Below are 16,946 nucleotides of genomic sequence, written 5' to 3' on the forward strand. Positions count from 1 at the left end.
CCTTTATTCCCCGAATGGCAATAAATTCGTCGATAAAGGGTTCACAAGACGCTTCGCGGAATCCTGATTCGCGGGATACCATCCCGGTATATTCGCTCGCTCGTGCGCGTGAAACGGAAGAAAAAAGGCGAGACCGACACGAATCACGTGCGGATTTATCGTGCGCGCGAGAGGTCGGCGGGGCGCAATTCCGATTTTTACGCATACCGTCGAATTTCCCGAGATAGGTACGCGAGAGAACGCGCGGGCCGGACGGTTTCCCCGCGCGCGTTCGCGTTTTCTATCCCCCGGGGAAAAACATTCGACGAGAGCCCGTTGGAGCAACAATGGCGACCGCCCATGCCGGGGGCGAATTTATCGAGAACAATTTTCCACGCTCGTTCGCTCACTTGCTCGCTCGCTCGCTCGTTCGCTCGCACCGCTCGCGCTTACCCGCGCTCGTGCATGCACAGACACGAGAGCCCGGATGCATACGGATGCGTGAGAGTGCCGCGTGGGTTACCTCCCACGCATGGCACCGGGCGGACTGCTCCGCTTGAATATTTATCCGTCTCTCTGTTCGAGGCCGACCGAGAGTCGCGACGACGACGGTAACGGCGATCGAAAGAGTCCGCGCTTGAGGTTGAAGGGGGAGGGGGGAGGGAGGGGGAGGAAAAAAGTGCTCCATGTGCCTCGAAAACTGGTCGCGCGTTCGTCGCCGTCGATTCGATAAGCCTTTTAAACGACGCGGAAAAAGCGCGCCCACCGAGTCTGTCCTTAGTGCTCGTGCGCTTGGCTGTCGGACATACGGTGTGTGGTCCACTCGGTGGTGGACACTTTGGCTGACCAAGCGGACTAGTTTCAGCGCGAGACGACCGCCGAGCGTATCCTCAATGGTTACGGGGCCATTGGTATCCCGCGGTCAATAATGCTCACGGGTTGAAAATAGACTAACTATTCCGGGACGACAAAGAGGTGGACTGTGATACGCCCTATAACAGACGTATTTTGCGCTCGGCGAAATAGCGAGGCTCTCGTAAAAGTTCTGCCTCTGCAGCACAGTCGGTCAACGCGGATACATATTTTGTGCATGATATTTTTACGAGGCGCACAGACATGTCCCTTCGACGTATGCGTTACTCCCGATTGTATACGTGAAGCGTAACGTCAAAACAGAAATGGAGGAAGGAGCAATGGAAAAATATCGCTCGGATTCCACGGAGAATTCCGAAATTACTTTATACGTAATAGCGTCGCTGACAGGATGACAATTTACCTCGTTACCCTTTAGCATTACTCCCCGATGGCGATGGGAAAGGAGAATTTAGTTTAGCGTCGTTAATGCCCACTGACGATGGTGCATTAAGGGCGGGATGCAGCTTGATTAATTGAATTTTCTCTCTCCATATACATATTATAGATTACGCTCTCTCTATATACAGAGAGAAAGGGAGGACGGAAATCGACCAACTCTCGGGTTAGCTGCAGCTGAGCCTAAACGTGTGGCTGGATTATACAACGAATTCAGGTGCATCTCGTTACCGCTATTAAGTATTGCGATCGTAATACAATGCCAGTGGGCCACGCAATAACATCGCCCGGTTAGCGATTACATTATTGTATATACAGGAAACGCGGGGCAATCCGACAAAAATGAAACTACATCGCGGTAATGTATAGCTTGCGTAACGCGAATTCGAGCACTCCGCGCAACACGAACAGATTCGGTTACTTTATACATTTAACCGAATATCCTCCAGCGTTTATCTCTCACCTTTCTTCATATTATCTTTCTTCACTTTCTTTCATCTTTCTTCTTCATACTAAAGGCTCGATTGTCCCCCATTTCAAATACGAAATCATATATCAAACTAATTATGCATCTCGTTTCACTCTATAATAACCATGGATTTACTTCTGTACTGTTTACATTCTATATTCTGCATTCTACATCCTGCCTGTACATTCTACATCCTGCTTTAAGCCTTGTGTCCACGATGCTAGAAATCGGTCCGAGATCACGACCTGAGAGAGGAATTGACCAATCGCATTGGACAAATGGCCGAATTGTTCAAACTGATCACTCTCTCACTCTTGAACCGAGATCTGAGTCCGATTTCTAGCATTGTAGATACAAGATTTTACATCTCTCGTGTTCCAAGTTTTTATTTTGATTATTCGTACGAATAATATTTTTTATTTCGATTATGCGTGTCGGACTTAAATATTTCCAGAGTAGATTCCCTTCGACGGTATATACATCTATCTATCTTAAAACATCGCAATGTCAGGTTCCTTCGAAGGGTAATTCAAGGATCGACAGGTACATTCTGAGCGTAAGGGCTCTCTATTTCTCTCTCTTTCTCTCTCGTTCTTTTCCTGACGGACGATCGCGCGGATATGCGCATACCTGATCGCCCTAAGGTACCTAAGATACAAGCGCAGCAGAGAGTAACCTGCCGCGCGTCGTGCAGCTGCGCCACGCAATCGGCTGGACGCACTCGCGGCGGGATCGTTACTCGTCATTACAGAGTTACACGCTCGAATGGCCGACGTTACAAATTACAGAGACGGCCAACCTACTCCTTCTCCCTTTCGTCCCCATTCTTTTTCTCTCTAGCGCTCTCTGTCTCTCTCTCTCTCTCTCTCTCTCTCTCTCTCTCTCTCTCTCTCTCTCTCTTTACTTCCTTTCCTCCCTCCTTTCTCCTTCGCTAACTGCCTAACTGCCGTTCGTGGGTAAGCGACGACCACTGGAGTCTCTTCTCTGTTACGCCGGTGGAATCGCGAGAGCGTTGTTATCAGGATTATCCACATCCGCGGCGACTCGCCAAATTAACCAGAACGCCACTCTCGTGACGCTCGACAGCCCCCTCGAGCTCGCCCCATGCGGGCCGCTGTGAGGATAATCCCCCTCCTTGCCGTTGTAAGGGACCGTAATACGTCGGATTGACGTTCCGCACTGCGATACTGTTACACTCGAGCTCTTTGTGGGACGTAGAATGGAGGTAATTGCGATAACAATGCATGCAGCGAGTATAGCATGCGATGTTCCCTGGTTGTTTCTTAATGCGTTTGTGACGCGCGGTATTAATTTAATATGTTCGGCGTTTATGGATTTGTCGCCATCATTAATCTTAATAGGAGTTGTCGCGATGCCACAATTATGTTCACCGAGAGCAAATATATTCATCTTTGGATGCGTGGCGTTCTAATACATTTGCAAAAACTGCAAAAGCAGAACAATTTTTAGCAAAAAATATTGTTAAAAGAATTTATAAAAAAGAATTTGCCGGAGAACTCTCGATAATTTAAATAACAAATTCAAAAGCAATTGACAATGAAAGTTCGAGGCAGTAAGTAAATTAAGTTTGCACAAATTAAAAGTATATATAATTTGTTAATTAACAGTTAAATTAATACATAATTGAACGATCAGACATTTCGTCTATGCGTCAATCTCAGTGATGATATATAATTTTAAAATTTCTCTAAATACTGTCTAGAAGAAGGAAAAAAATAATTGAGAGTATTGGAAATGTTCTGAGAAATGGAATTACTGTGAGAGGATTTCAAAAACTCTGTTATTTATCAAAGGATCAAGTTTATTGATCAACGGGACTGCATCTTAACTTAAATTGCAAATGCGGGCTCGTTGCTTACCATGAGATTACTTAGACAAAACTTTGCGTACCATTAACGCCCGATAACGATCTCCCTCGTAGGGCTCTACCTCGATTACATGTATCTTGCTACAATTCCCCGGAGTATATATTTAACTGCTTTCTCATAGGTGCAACGTAGATTACGGATAAAGTAATGACACGGGAATGTAAATAATATGATTATTTCTTGTGTTAATATATTACACTAAATATGATAACAAAAGTGATTTCTTAATTTTTATATCTGTTTTTGTACCAACAATTTTTATACCAATGACATATTATTAACAATTTAATTTATGCACATTATTTTTACAGAGAATTTTAGTTTAATATTTAATTATTAATAATATCAAAGATTATTTTTCAAGAGATGTATAGAAAATTAATCGATAAATATAAAAATAGTTATTAAATATAAAAAGTTTGCAAGAAATTGTCATTTTTCTTCGCTATTTTTTTTTTTAAAGATCTTCCAATTATATTCGTCAAAAAAATCATTATCAAAATCTTAACTTTCAATCTTTTCAGTCATTTAATTTTTATTTTGTAATATTACAATCCTTGGTACACAGCAAGCAGTTGTACTCGTTAGACATTATTTGAAGCATAATAATTATTCGCGACTCATCCCACGATTACAAGATTACGCGCAGTTTATACTCTTGTGCACCGAACAAATTCCAAGCCCGCGATTATTTCCGAGGAAGATCCCGAGACGAGAAATGCGGGATAGAAGACGATGAGATGAAAGGAAGGAATGAGCGAGAGTACATTGGGAGTGCATTCTCTTATCCTCTCTCTCCCTCATTCTCTCTCGATGCCAAACGTAGGACGTAGTTTCCATGGGGATGCTTTCGCGTAACTTCATTCGGCGAACGACGTCCCGACGGATTCGCCGCTCGCACCACCACCACCGCAAGCTCGCCGGTCCGTGTCTAATTAGTAATTACGATTCATGAGAGTGGCGAGCTCCGTTAATCCCGCGCCGCTCCTTGCCCGCCGCTCGCGCTCGCCCGAAATCGCGAAGGCAATCCTGTACGCGCGAGACGAGCTATTAACGGGCGACAGGATTAATTCGCGGGATTAATAATGCAAATAATCGCGCTCGATCATTTCTCGACTTTAACAAACGGACATGATGAACGGACGATCCTTTCTCTCTCTTTCTCTCGGGGGAAAAATGTACCGCGATCTAGTTTACTTCCGCACATTTAATCCCGCTTTGTAGTGTGAAAAATGAAGCTTTCAGTTCCCCTCGTATATATTAAAGAATAATTTTAATGTTTCCCAAAAACTAAAACGCAATTATAAATTCCATGTTTAAGCATGAGGGATTTAATATCCCGGTTACCGTGACATGTAAATGTATTTATTGCACGACTACAGTGTATTATGCATATATAAAAAGCTGGAATGTTGGTTTTGCATATGTTTGCTCTCTGTTACGGCAATGGTTTCCAAACAATGGGGGACGGTTTCCCCTTTGTAGGGGTGCACGAACGAAGCTGCAATAGAGGAGAAACCGGTCGTTTCTCACGGGAAAAGAGAAATACTGTAATCATCAGAATTCTTCGCTTTCGTGCTATAAGCGAGGTATTTGTGTCAGGACTTTCAATTAAATAATATATAAAAATTCCATTTTTTTTAATTAGAGAAACCATTCAATAACATAGATTTTTTGCAAAACAAAATTGACAAAAATTACATTAATTAAATACAACTGTAATTTAAAAATATGGAATTATCTAAAAGACCTCGTTGTAAGATATTGAAATTTGTCGATTACAATGATCGTAATTCCACGAATATGTCGTAATGCATTTTGACGTTTTTTAACCATGCAGTAAAATGATCCACGATGTAAAGCAACAATCGGGAAAATAAACACAGCAATTTATACACTAGTCACGTGCCACCCACTAAACTATTCTTTAGGACTTGGCGTTAAGTGGTTTCAGTGTTGCAACTCTAACACTTGCCTACACACAAATCTTTAGTCTTACTTTATTATCCCGTGATCGGTGGATCTATTTAGTTTTATCGTTGCCTGTCGTAACTTCAAATAAGCCTTTTAAGAATATACGTGCACGCAGTACCGTATTTTATAATGCAAAATAAATGACAATATACTAAAAAAGGTTGAAAGTTAAGACAATTTTAATAATGAATCTTTTGACATTAATCTGGAGATTTAAAAAAATGGAAAAAAAATGTGATTCCTTGTAAACTTTTATACGTCTCTTATATATAATTAAATTTTAAATTTAAAAATCTGTAAAAGTAATGTGCACAAATTAAATTCTTAATAATGTTTTGTTGATACAAACGAAGATGAAAATTAGGAAACCACGTTTGTTGTACTCTTTAATTTTTTTATGTACAAATTTATTTCTACTCTGTATTCTTTATTACTTTTAAATGTATAATAGTTAGTCTATAGCTTTAGGCAATAATTTCTTATTATTAGATAATCTTAAAAAGAACCAAAAAATTGAGTCAATAAAAATGAGAAAAACCAGTTTATAAACCACTTTAACGATGCAGTGTTTCTCTCCTAAATCGGAATCTCGAAGACAGAATTATTAAAACTAATTGACCGAGGAAAAAAGACATCAAAGTCAAAGGTCGAGGGGCTGTGAGAGGTTTCTGTATGGTGGTCTGAAGATCGATTTCCTCCGCATGACGGTTCCCTTGGCGCGCGCGAATGCTTCCTGACAATCCTGATCAAAGGCCCCACCATACCACCGCATATCTCATACGGTACGTATACGCGACATATACAGGCCGCGAAACGCGAATTCGATCTCTCGACGGACCGCAGCTGCGGCTGTCTTCAAAGGAGAGCCGCGCCATAAAATTGTAATATGTACGGCCGATTAACGCGCCGGTAGAAGAGGAAAACATCAGACACGGTCGATCGCGCGAAAATCCGACGATGGCCGATGGTGGAGGGAACGTTTCCATTAACGAGCAATTAAGAGTTTCATTACGATTTTAAATTTCGTTTGATCGCCAGCTTCATTCCGTCGTAAACCGTGCGCAATCTTCTGCTTTGTAAAAGAAAAGTTATATCGCGTGTTGAAGGATTCATCTATCATTTTGTTAAAATTACGTACACAATGTAATTACACGCCGTTTGTCTAGACAAATATATACACGGAAAGAACGATTTTGTTGAAAGATCAAAACATTTTGCTAAATATAGATCTGAAAATAATTTTTTGTTGAATCATCAAAAGTAATTTATTGGAATATTAAAACTGATAAGTATTGTATAAAACGTTTTGATATTCTAGCAATCATTTTGAACTTTTGCACCAAATTATTTTGATTATTGAACAAAAATTATTTTCAGATCTGGATTCAGCAAAATTGTACTTTCCGTGTAGTTTATTAATAACATAAAAATAAAGCTAAAAATGTATATTAGCGACATAAAACAAAAATACGAATAAAGGCAAAATCTTTTGAAATTGAATATAAAATAAATTAATTTCCACGTAAAATATGGAATTTAATTATATCAGTGATCAGTTAATTAATGTATTTAAAAACTGTCGAGAGAGCACGTGCATGTATAAGAATTCCGCCGACCGACAATATTGGAGAGCTAGGGGCTCGTGTAAAAATTGCGCGTAACATCCGACAGAGTACCTACATTATTTTCCGTGCGAACGGCGAGCAACATCCGGAAGTGCAGCTGGATATTGCATATGGAAATCATTTGTGAGATGCGGTTCAGCCGGTAGGAGCAGTTTTCTGTTACAGACGCGACTCCGCGATATATGTACGGCCTTCCTGTTCGATACGACGAAAATCTCTCTGTGGACTGGCCGTAAATTACGGCGAACGACGGGCGACGTGGCGAAACTGGCTCGATAAGAGCGTTTATTTTAATTAAGGTCGGCCGTGCTCCCTGTCGCCGATGCTTTCAGGCGTCAATCCGAGCCAAGCCGGCGCGGCGCGGCGTCGTTATCAACGCGTTATGTCAATGCCTTGCGCAACGTACTTAGCTTAGCTGAAATACGTACGGCACATGTCCCTCGTGTGTCGAGAATTAATGACGCAAGCCTCCTCCTGGAGGACTGGCGTCGCCAGTTATGACGACCCGATAAGATACGCGAATACAATATCGACACTTTGATCGAGCGAGATTGAGCACGCCGGTTGTTTTTTTTTTTACGACGGTCCTCTTAGATTATATATTTTTATCTCGCGGCTCCGCGATTCTGCGCGAAAGCATCGTAAACTCAAGAGACATACTATAATAAACGTATAGCGCCGCCGCTATAAATGCAACCCATCAAATTTCACGTGCAATATTTAGAACGTGTCATCGCAACGCCATCGCGGGTCGATTGAGGATCAACCGTGTTACACCGCGGAACAATCAGGGAACGATCGATGAACGATAAAACGATAAAGGTGGACTCGTTATTTTCAAATTGGAGTGCAAAATTAGATCTATGAAAATTATCTTCGGCGAGCGGCTGCACTTACAGCTGCGTCAATCCATTATTGAAAATCAATTTAGAAAATCAAGTTCGAACGTCGCGTGTCATAATTGCCATTTCTATATAATTGAAAAATTCGTGTAACACAATGAAAAATAAAATTGTGTTACAATCTACGTGCAACAATAAAAAAAATAAACATGTAAGCCAATTGCTATATACATATATATTTATTACTTATCTACTTATCACTTATTGCGTTCCCTTGTACCTAAGCAAAATAATTTGCAATCCAAAAAATAAAAAATGTGAACCAATCTCATTTATATATCTAACAAATCTGCGCTTCTGTACTTCTTCCTCCTAATACACTTGTTATAAATATCGATAATGTGTACGCAAAAAGCGAATGTATTGCATGCATGTATGCGCTTCATTCACGCTCGCTTGCACGAGTCTCCGTTTCTTCTTTCTCTTAGCATCTCTTTACCTCACCTCTGTTCTCCACTCAACTCCACTCCTTTTTCTCCCACCGGCATCGGCGGTTATTAGCGATGCACGCGTGCAACGAACGATGTGCATCTGCCCGCAAGCTGGCGGGCGGCTGGCATTAAGCGGAAAAGCAGAACGAGGATTTATGTCGCGTTCGCGGTCGGCGACGCCGATATAAACGACGTAGTCCGCCTGCTAAACGGCCGCGAATTCCTCGGTGTGGTCCGATTCTCTGTTCTCTCTTCGGAGGGGGACCAGAGGAGGAGGGAACACGCGGGTCGATTTACGCGTCACCGCGAAATTGCATCGACTGCACAGTCGCGCGAACCATTGTAGTAACTGCCTATAGTCCGACGACGCGAGCGCCGCGAAAAAGCGTTAATCGCACCCGCCAAACGGCCATGGGTACCTACACGCGCAAAAAATCCGACCATTCTCGTAATATGCAGAATTTGTGGCGGCTCGACAAGAAAGTAATAACTCCGATGCGGTTTCTGGTACACGGTACTTTTCATCGTACAGACCCAAATGACTCGAAAGCGAATGAGCTCTTTAGCGAAACACGGCGTTTGTCTCGCTTGTTCATTCGTCTACGCCATCGATGTATGTACAAGTTGCTATGAATTATTTGAGTTAGCTCGTACTGTTATTTAAAAAATTTGAGAAAAACTTTATTTTTTATACATACACATTTTCGTTATAAAAATGTAACTCATCTTGAAACTAAAAATGATTTACACCAATTGTGAGAGAAAAGTGTTTAATATTTGTGACTATAATTATGTAATAAAATAATTATGGTTGCTAGTTTCATTTTTTACTATACTATATTAGTAATAATATTATATTTACATTTCTATCAAGTACGTAGTTGGCACCAAAAATAACTATGTATTATAATTATGGTAATTGCGGCGGAGCAAAGCGAGAACGAGCATTGATAGAATGAAAAGAGAATTCGCACTTAAGTGTCTCTCCTTTTCTTTTGTACTCACACTAAAATTAATAAAACTAAATTTAACAACAGTTCATGTACATTACGTAGCGATCGTAGCGCAGAGAGTTGCGCGTCTGCTTTCAGTGTCAAAGACCCGAGGTCAAATCCGATCAGAAATATCGGATATTTGTTCGATCGCTATCCTCTCGGAAGACAATGGCAAATCACCGAGAGTGTATATCTTGTAAGAATCCCTCTAATTAATTAAGGCCATTCGAAACCGGCGTTAAATTGTAGACCCCGTATATCTGCGTAAATTGCAAATAGCGTACATCGCAGAAATACGACGAGGGGTCACTACGCTCTGGCAAGAGAATTCTAATGTAAGATAAAGAAATTTCCATTACAATATTCAGCAAACAAAATATCACATTGCGACTTCTAATTTCTGGAAAGCATGCCGCTTCAATTTCAGTGAAACGAATTTCTGTGAAATTAAAGTTTCATATATGACATTTTGTTTGCTGAATTGCATATTGTAACGGATATTTCTTCTTCTCAGTTCTTCTATCGATACGGATTGAGGACGTCAACGTAACTTAAGTCGAGTATCCAAAACGAATCCGGCCCCGGGCCGGACGCTCTCTCATTTTTATATCGTCGGGAAAGTTCGACATTGGTTTTCAGTTGAAATAAGATCAGACGATCGCAAATCTCCTATAGGTTGTTACAAAACACATAGGTTGTTAAACAATCACAATATCGAACATTCTGGAAAGTTCGAACGTGTTTTATTGTTTGTATTGACAGTGGTTATTGTTATATATATCTCACGAGGTTGAGTGACCGAAATTTACAAAACTGAGGACGAATGTGATTGCTAAATAAAAGATTTTTTTAGATGATTTACATCGAGCTTTAATGTTTCATTTCATATAATTTTATTAGTTTTCATGTTATGAGGAACGCGACACGAATTACGATTATTATATTTTACACGTGCTCTAATGTCCGATTTGAAAATGTTTTAATTCCAACTTCTTAAGCTAGGCAGCAGCTGTTAGTATTAAGGATTTTTTTTTTTATAATGCGAAATATATGCTTGCTTCGAACATAATTACACTATTCTTTTTTCTCTCATTGTAACATAAGGAAATAGCATAAAATATTATAGTATATAAAAGAAAACGATTGATGCGCGAGCGTGAAGTAGACTGTCATCTAAATTCCGTCTGTCCACGTCTGACTTATCTACTCGCCGGTTTTCAACGAGAATGTCACATGCGATAGCGATCAAACAGCGACGAAACAGATGTCACATCGTTCGACCATTGTCCAATCTCGGGCGTCAGTCAGGTACTAGTCATCATTTACAGGTCGTATTACAATGACACGTTACGCGTTGCCGTGCTGCGATATTATCCCGCGATAAGATCGATAGAAAGTGTATGACGGGCGTCTATTATTCGCGCCGATCACTCGCGCTATTGGTCACGAGACTCACGAGCCTTGTAACCGGACGGCGAACCGGACGAGAGGAGGCGCGGCGCGACGCCGCTTTCATAAAACGAATAATAGGATTTTTCCTTGACGGGGAAAAGAGAGAGAGAGAGAGAGAGAGAGTCCGAACTTTGAGAAAAGTTTCGCCGATTTCTCAACGCGACAATGGCGTCGACACAGGTAACGTCGACTCGAAAGAACAATGAGATATCTCACTGTTGTATCGATCCGCTCTTTCCCCGCGTTTCCGAGCTAATTCGTGCTGCCTTTGTTCAACTGCAACCGGCCAGAAACATCTTCATACCAATTATCATTTACGTTTCGACGTCGTTCGTCCTGGGGTGCATTGAATCGACTTCATTTAGAGCTCTAGATATATTAACGAGAGTAGCGCAAACAACCGCCGTCTTTGATCTGATCTAAGTTCTTGCCTTCTTCGTTGGATCTGGCAATAAATGTAGAAACCAATCGCATTAAAGAATCACTGAGCACTCATTGAACAATATAGATCAATTCGGTCAAACTAGGCGATCGAAAAAGAATACAATTAAGGAAAATTCTGTTATCGTCAGATAAAAGGATTGCGCTACTCGTATTATATTAATATCTATAGAGCTCTAACTTTACTCGGAATATTTATTTCTCGAGAACGATGCGAGAGCTGAATTTCAAACGTCTCGATCGCGCCAAAAACTATATTCGTCAAGTGAAAAGTCTATTTTTTCGAGAGCCACATTTGTCATTCGAGAGAACTGACTGACAATTCACCGCAGTGACCCTCAATGGAATTTACCGGTCTCGACATAATAATGTTGCCCGTATTATCATACAATAACGTGCGCTGTTCCCCTCTTTGGCCGTTCGGTCTATTCTCAATTGACACGCATCGCGATCTGTTTATGCGATGCAATTATTACGAGGGCATCGTAAATCAGCTTTATCGGCGCCGACCGAAACTCGAATTCAATAGGCGGTCTTAAACAGCACACGGGTCATTAAACAATAACACAGTGCCCGCCGGCGCGTCGAGCAGACGTCCGAGCTTTCGCACTCGACGTGTCGCTTTATGAGCCGTAGATACCGAATCGACGCGTAGTAAATAAAAGAACAATCGAACCGTCGACCAATTTCACGCACTCGATGCATCCGGGCAAACAGTCGGGTATATAGGGTGACCTACCGCAAAATGGCATATTATTTGAGAATTCACGATAAATTATTGCTATATAAAACCGTCATCAGTAAATTTTAAAATAATTTTTGAATAATTAAGTACAGTAGGTAGCTTCTTGTGATCACTAATTAATTTTATTATTAATATTGAAATTTTATTATATAATTATATAATTATATTATTATATAATTACTAAAAACCCAAGATAATATTCTGTCAATATAATTCTGTCAATGTCATTGTAATTCTGTTCCAACGAGAATTAAACTCATCCAACATAAAATTAATTGTAGAATTTTAAACAGTAAATACGACATAATCGATTGTCGTAGCACGCAATTGTCAAATAAATTCCGTGACATTATTAAAATCAATGTTGACGATCGATATCGGCAATCATTTAGCTTTAACCAGCCTCGATCAAGAGGAGAGGACAGAAAAGACGAGACCCCGATATCGGCACTCCTTTCGACGCCGAGCGTGGAGAAAGGAGACCGAAACTCGTTTCGGGAGTGCCCTTAGGGCCCCATCCGGAATAATTGACCGGAGGAGGAAGACTCCCCCCCCTCTCTCTCTCTCCCTATCCTCTTCCCCCCTGCCACCTTCGTCGTCAATGGATAATTTGCTCTTTACTTCTCCGCCCGTACGCGGCTTATCCGCATCCATTTTGATGCAAAGCCCTTATGCACCGCACGGTCCGATATCGCGCCCGATCACCTCGGCGACAGAAAAGAAGAACGATGACAGACATGCTACCATGATTATGCGTTTATGCGCGATTGTAAAGAAGCGTCGTAAAGAAGCGTCGCTGGAGCTACTCTCCCTTATCTGTGCACAGTACGATGAAATTCAAAGGATACGACGCAAAGGTTATCAAACTTTTCAGCGACTTGAATAAATTAATATGCGTTCGGCAGAATATAATTTTCCAATTTAATTTAATTTCTCGTAAATGCGTATATATTTAGGAATTATTATAATCTGCTGATTTCGTTGATGCGACGGCTTGCGCTATCAATCGTTCAAAAATTTCTTCATTATTTCTACAACTTTCTAATTCATTGATTGGAAGCTGCTACGAAATTTTACGATTCGCAATAAACACGCAATGCAGGAACGAGATATAAACTCTTCTGAATATATCCTTTTTGTATATGGCGAGATGCTATATAGCCATATCGCAGATTTTTATTTAAATTAAATTACGCTCACCCCGCCCCCTCCGCCCCTCCCGAATTTTATGTTCGACCGTCGGATATCTCGGCGGATCATCCTCGCTATTTCGAGAAGAGGGGCACTCGGTTTTTAGGGTGCGGCCCGCTATTCCGGAAAAGAGCGTACCGCTGTCCCCCTGCGGTACCATTTGGCCAAAATGGTCGTTGGAATGAGATTATCCAGTAATGGCGCGGGTGCCAAAGAAGGCTATGTATACCGAGTGGGGTCTCGAATCTGAGGCTTATCGTATTCAAGTGCCTAAGTTGGAAACGGAGAGAAGACCGGAGAGCCCCCGAACGACAAGTGCTTTTATCATTTAGTATTCTTTACACAACTGATTAAATGTGTAAAACAATACATTTTTTAAATATTACTACATCGAAAGATACGGTTGACGATAGTATTTCGCGTCAGGTAAATCTTTTGCATTAAGTAAAGAAATACATTCCCTTCGTGAACGAGACAATATACATATTCCTCACAGAATTTTCTTCTCTAATTTTTATCAAACGTAGCTTCTCCTTCAAATTTAATTTTTTATTGACGGTGTTTCAGAATTTCTTCTTCTATAGCATAAACGTAAAAACAATATGGAATGTTTGCTAAAAGGTTTTAAGGCATAGATTTGTAGAAGCTTTTCGAAGATATAGAATAAGAAGTAGAATCGAATCTCCGAACAAACTGTCAGAGAAAGAACACCGCCCGTGATCGCGCAAGCGATCGTTTTGCATGCGTGCAGTACATTTACCGCACGAGAGCGATTTATTTCGGTCACCTCGATTCACGATCGAGACGACGATCGATATCAAGTCGTTCCGACGACGACGGTCGTCGCCGAGATTGCAAATTGATCGTAAAATGTCGCGCGCGCGTTCAGCAACCATAAAGACGATAGGTACGCGAGCAATCAAACAAACGGCCGCGGAATCGGAGCACGCGTTTCGAATTCGCGTATACGACTGCGAATCAATTCGAACATCGTGCGCGCGCGTGATACTAAAGCGAACAAGCAAGTGTAGCATCGTCGTCATCGTCGTCGTCGTCGTCGTCGTTGATCTGCATGAGCTTTCGGGGCTTTGGTAAAAGGGATTTTACGACGGCGCCTTTACGAGATCGAGTGAATAAGCGGCGTGAATTTATAGTTTCATTGCATTTATATATGCACTGAATGCACGATCGTTGGCACGGAACACGTCGTAACGGAATCGATTTCTTTTCACTGTCGCCTACAGAGAAAGAGAGAGAGAGAGAGAGAGAGAGAGAGAGATATCCCTACTTGAAATGCGAATAATATCTGTATCCTACCTTTACAGAATTTTAAATATTCTGGTATTTCAGAATAAAAAACACAAAGATATTCGAATGCTAAGAACGCTCAAAAGAGACTTTTCTCTTTAAAATAAGATAACAATAAGACGCGGTGATCTATAGAGAAATTCAAAGTATTGAAAGAGAGAAAGTAGCGAGAGATATTTAAAAAAAAATCTTGCATGATACATATCGGCGCATAACACAGCAAAGGGCTTCAACTTTAAATTCTGAAGGCAGTTAAGCAACTTTCAGTTCGATCGTATCTTCGGCTGTGCCGATGCGCATACTTGATTCGTGTACTTTCGTTCGATAATCGATAAGCCTCAACAGTGCTGATTACCGTGAGTAAAGTGCAATTATCTTTCTCGACACACTCCATAAAACGCCATTGTAATCTCCAAAATCATAAAACCGACACACTTTCGCAGAGGTGAGCGCACAGGTGATGCACGCGATTGTCAGAACGTGTGCGGTCGTCAGTGGAAACTTTAGGATCACAAGCCTATAAAGCACAACCCCGCGATTATTATGATGGCGCGAACAGCCTGTAATTTATACAATTACGATTTCAAAAAACAAAGCAAGAGAGATCTGTTTGTTGTTATTATTTACAGAGATAAGTAAAGTGAAAATAAAAACAATGGTCCCATTAATACCTATTTGAGAGAAAGTAGAAAGACGAACTGATGGAACAAAATTCTATGTGCAGTTTTAAACAAAACACGAGTAATTACAGTAATCCAAATGATTAAAAAGATTCTTTGCCGAATTGTAATGGCGAATGGAATTGAGAGAGTGGAAGAAAATTAAGTTTTTAAAAGATTGCAAATTTAGAACAGTATAAAATGATAAAAGCCATGACTTTATGGTTTTATAAAAACTAATAAAAATAATCCCTGAAATAAACATTAATATAAAAACTAATAAATAAAATAAATTAGAATTAAATAATTCAATAGTTTAATTTTTTCGCTAGTTTGATCCAATTATTTCAATCACTCGCAACTTCCACATTCTTCTGAATGGTATCGTTTTAAGAAAAAATCGTTGAAGAAAAAAAAATTAAATTAAAGAAAGCTTTATAAATTCACAGTGTCGAAATATCGCACGCTGCACTGGCCCAAGCAGGATCTCTCGATATCACAATCGTCGATACGAGGCCGAAGTGGCGTCGCGTGATGCGGCGTCTTCGATCCGCGACCGGCATTAATTAACGGTGATTTCTTTACGGTGTCGCATCGACACCTTCCTCCATGAGTTATACGCGCGCGTGCACTTTATTATTTATAGAATGCCGAAGCCAAGGAGTAGCCCGATAGAGGCAATCGAGGCTGGGCGCGTGTTGCATTCCACGGCTGAGTCATCGCAGTCGTACAAATCGCGCTGGAGATACTCGGGTCGTGAGGCCTAACGATCCGCCGCATTCAGTCCAACGGTGAAACAGATGCGCGTAGATACAGATTCGCGATGTTGGATATAGTTAGAAGCAAGAGCGATACACTTTTAGAACAATTCCGCAAAATGTCCCGATAATTAACTTGTCAGAATCCCACAATCTCTGACAAGTCGAATTCTTATAGCTAGATATTATTAAAGAAAACTTCCTACATTTTTTTCTATTCTAAATCAAGACTTTGGGATATACATAATTAGAAATACGTGATACATTTTTAAAACAATCCCGCAAAATGTTCCGATAATTGACTTATTAGAATCCCATCGATATCTGATAATTTGAATCCTTATCTAGATATTATTAAAAAGAACTTCCTATATTCTTTCCATTCTAAAGCAAGACTTTTATATAATTAGAAACATGCAATACATTTTTAGAAAAATCTCGCAAAATGTCTTGATAATTAATTTATCAAAATTCCAATCTCTGGTAATTCGAATTGTTACATATTATTGAAGAAAACTTTCTACATTTCTAAAATAAAATAAATTCTAAAATCAATAGTAGATCCTCTCTCTTTCATGCGTAAAAATAGCGTTCTGTAATTTATAAGGCATCTGTATATAACATCCAGTGAGTTTATTTCCACTGATCGACTGAATATGGTAGTGCATTCGCGAGGCTCCGACTCAGCTTCAAAGCACTCCTCCGCCAATACGTCATCATAATGTCAGACGTTCCTTCATTGTTTACGCGAGTAAACGTTACGAGTATCCGGCACCCTATGATGCACGACGCATTGTGCACCACGATTCGAGATGGC

The 16,946-nt window shown here is 40.6% G+C and overlaps 1 protein-coding gene across 1 annotated transcript in view; it reads right to left on the bottom strand.

Moving 5' to 3' along the window:
- The window catches only part of LOC105455032, a 162,465-nt gene that overhangs the window by 79,170 nt on the left and 66,349 nt on the right, over positions 1-16,946 (bottom strand). The window lies entirely within an intron of this gene.

This window comes from Wasmannia auropunctata, unplaced genomic scaffold (assembly GCF_000956235.1).
Source record: "Wasmannia auropunctata unplaced genomic scaffold, wasmannia.A_1.0 LD335957.1, whole genome shotgun sequence".
In the NCBI taxonomy this organism is placed as follows: Eukaryota; Metazoa; Arthropoda; class Insecta; order Hymenoptera; family Formicidae; genus Wasmannia; species Wasmannia auropunctata.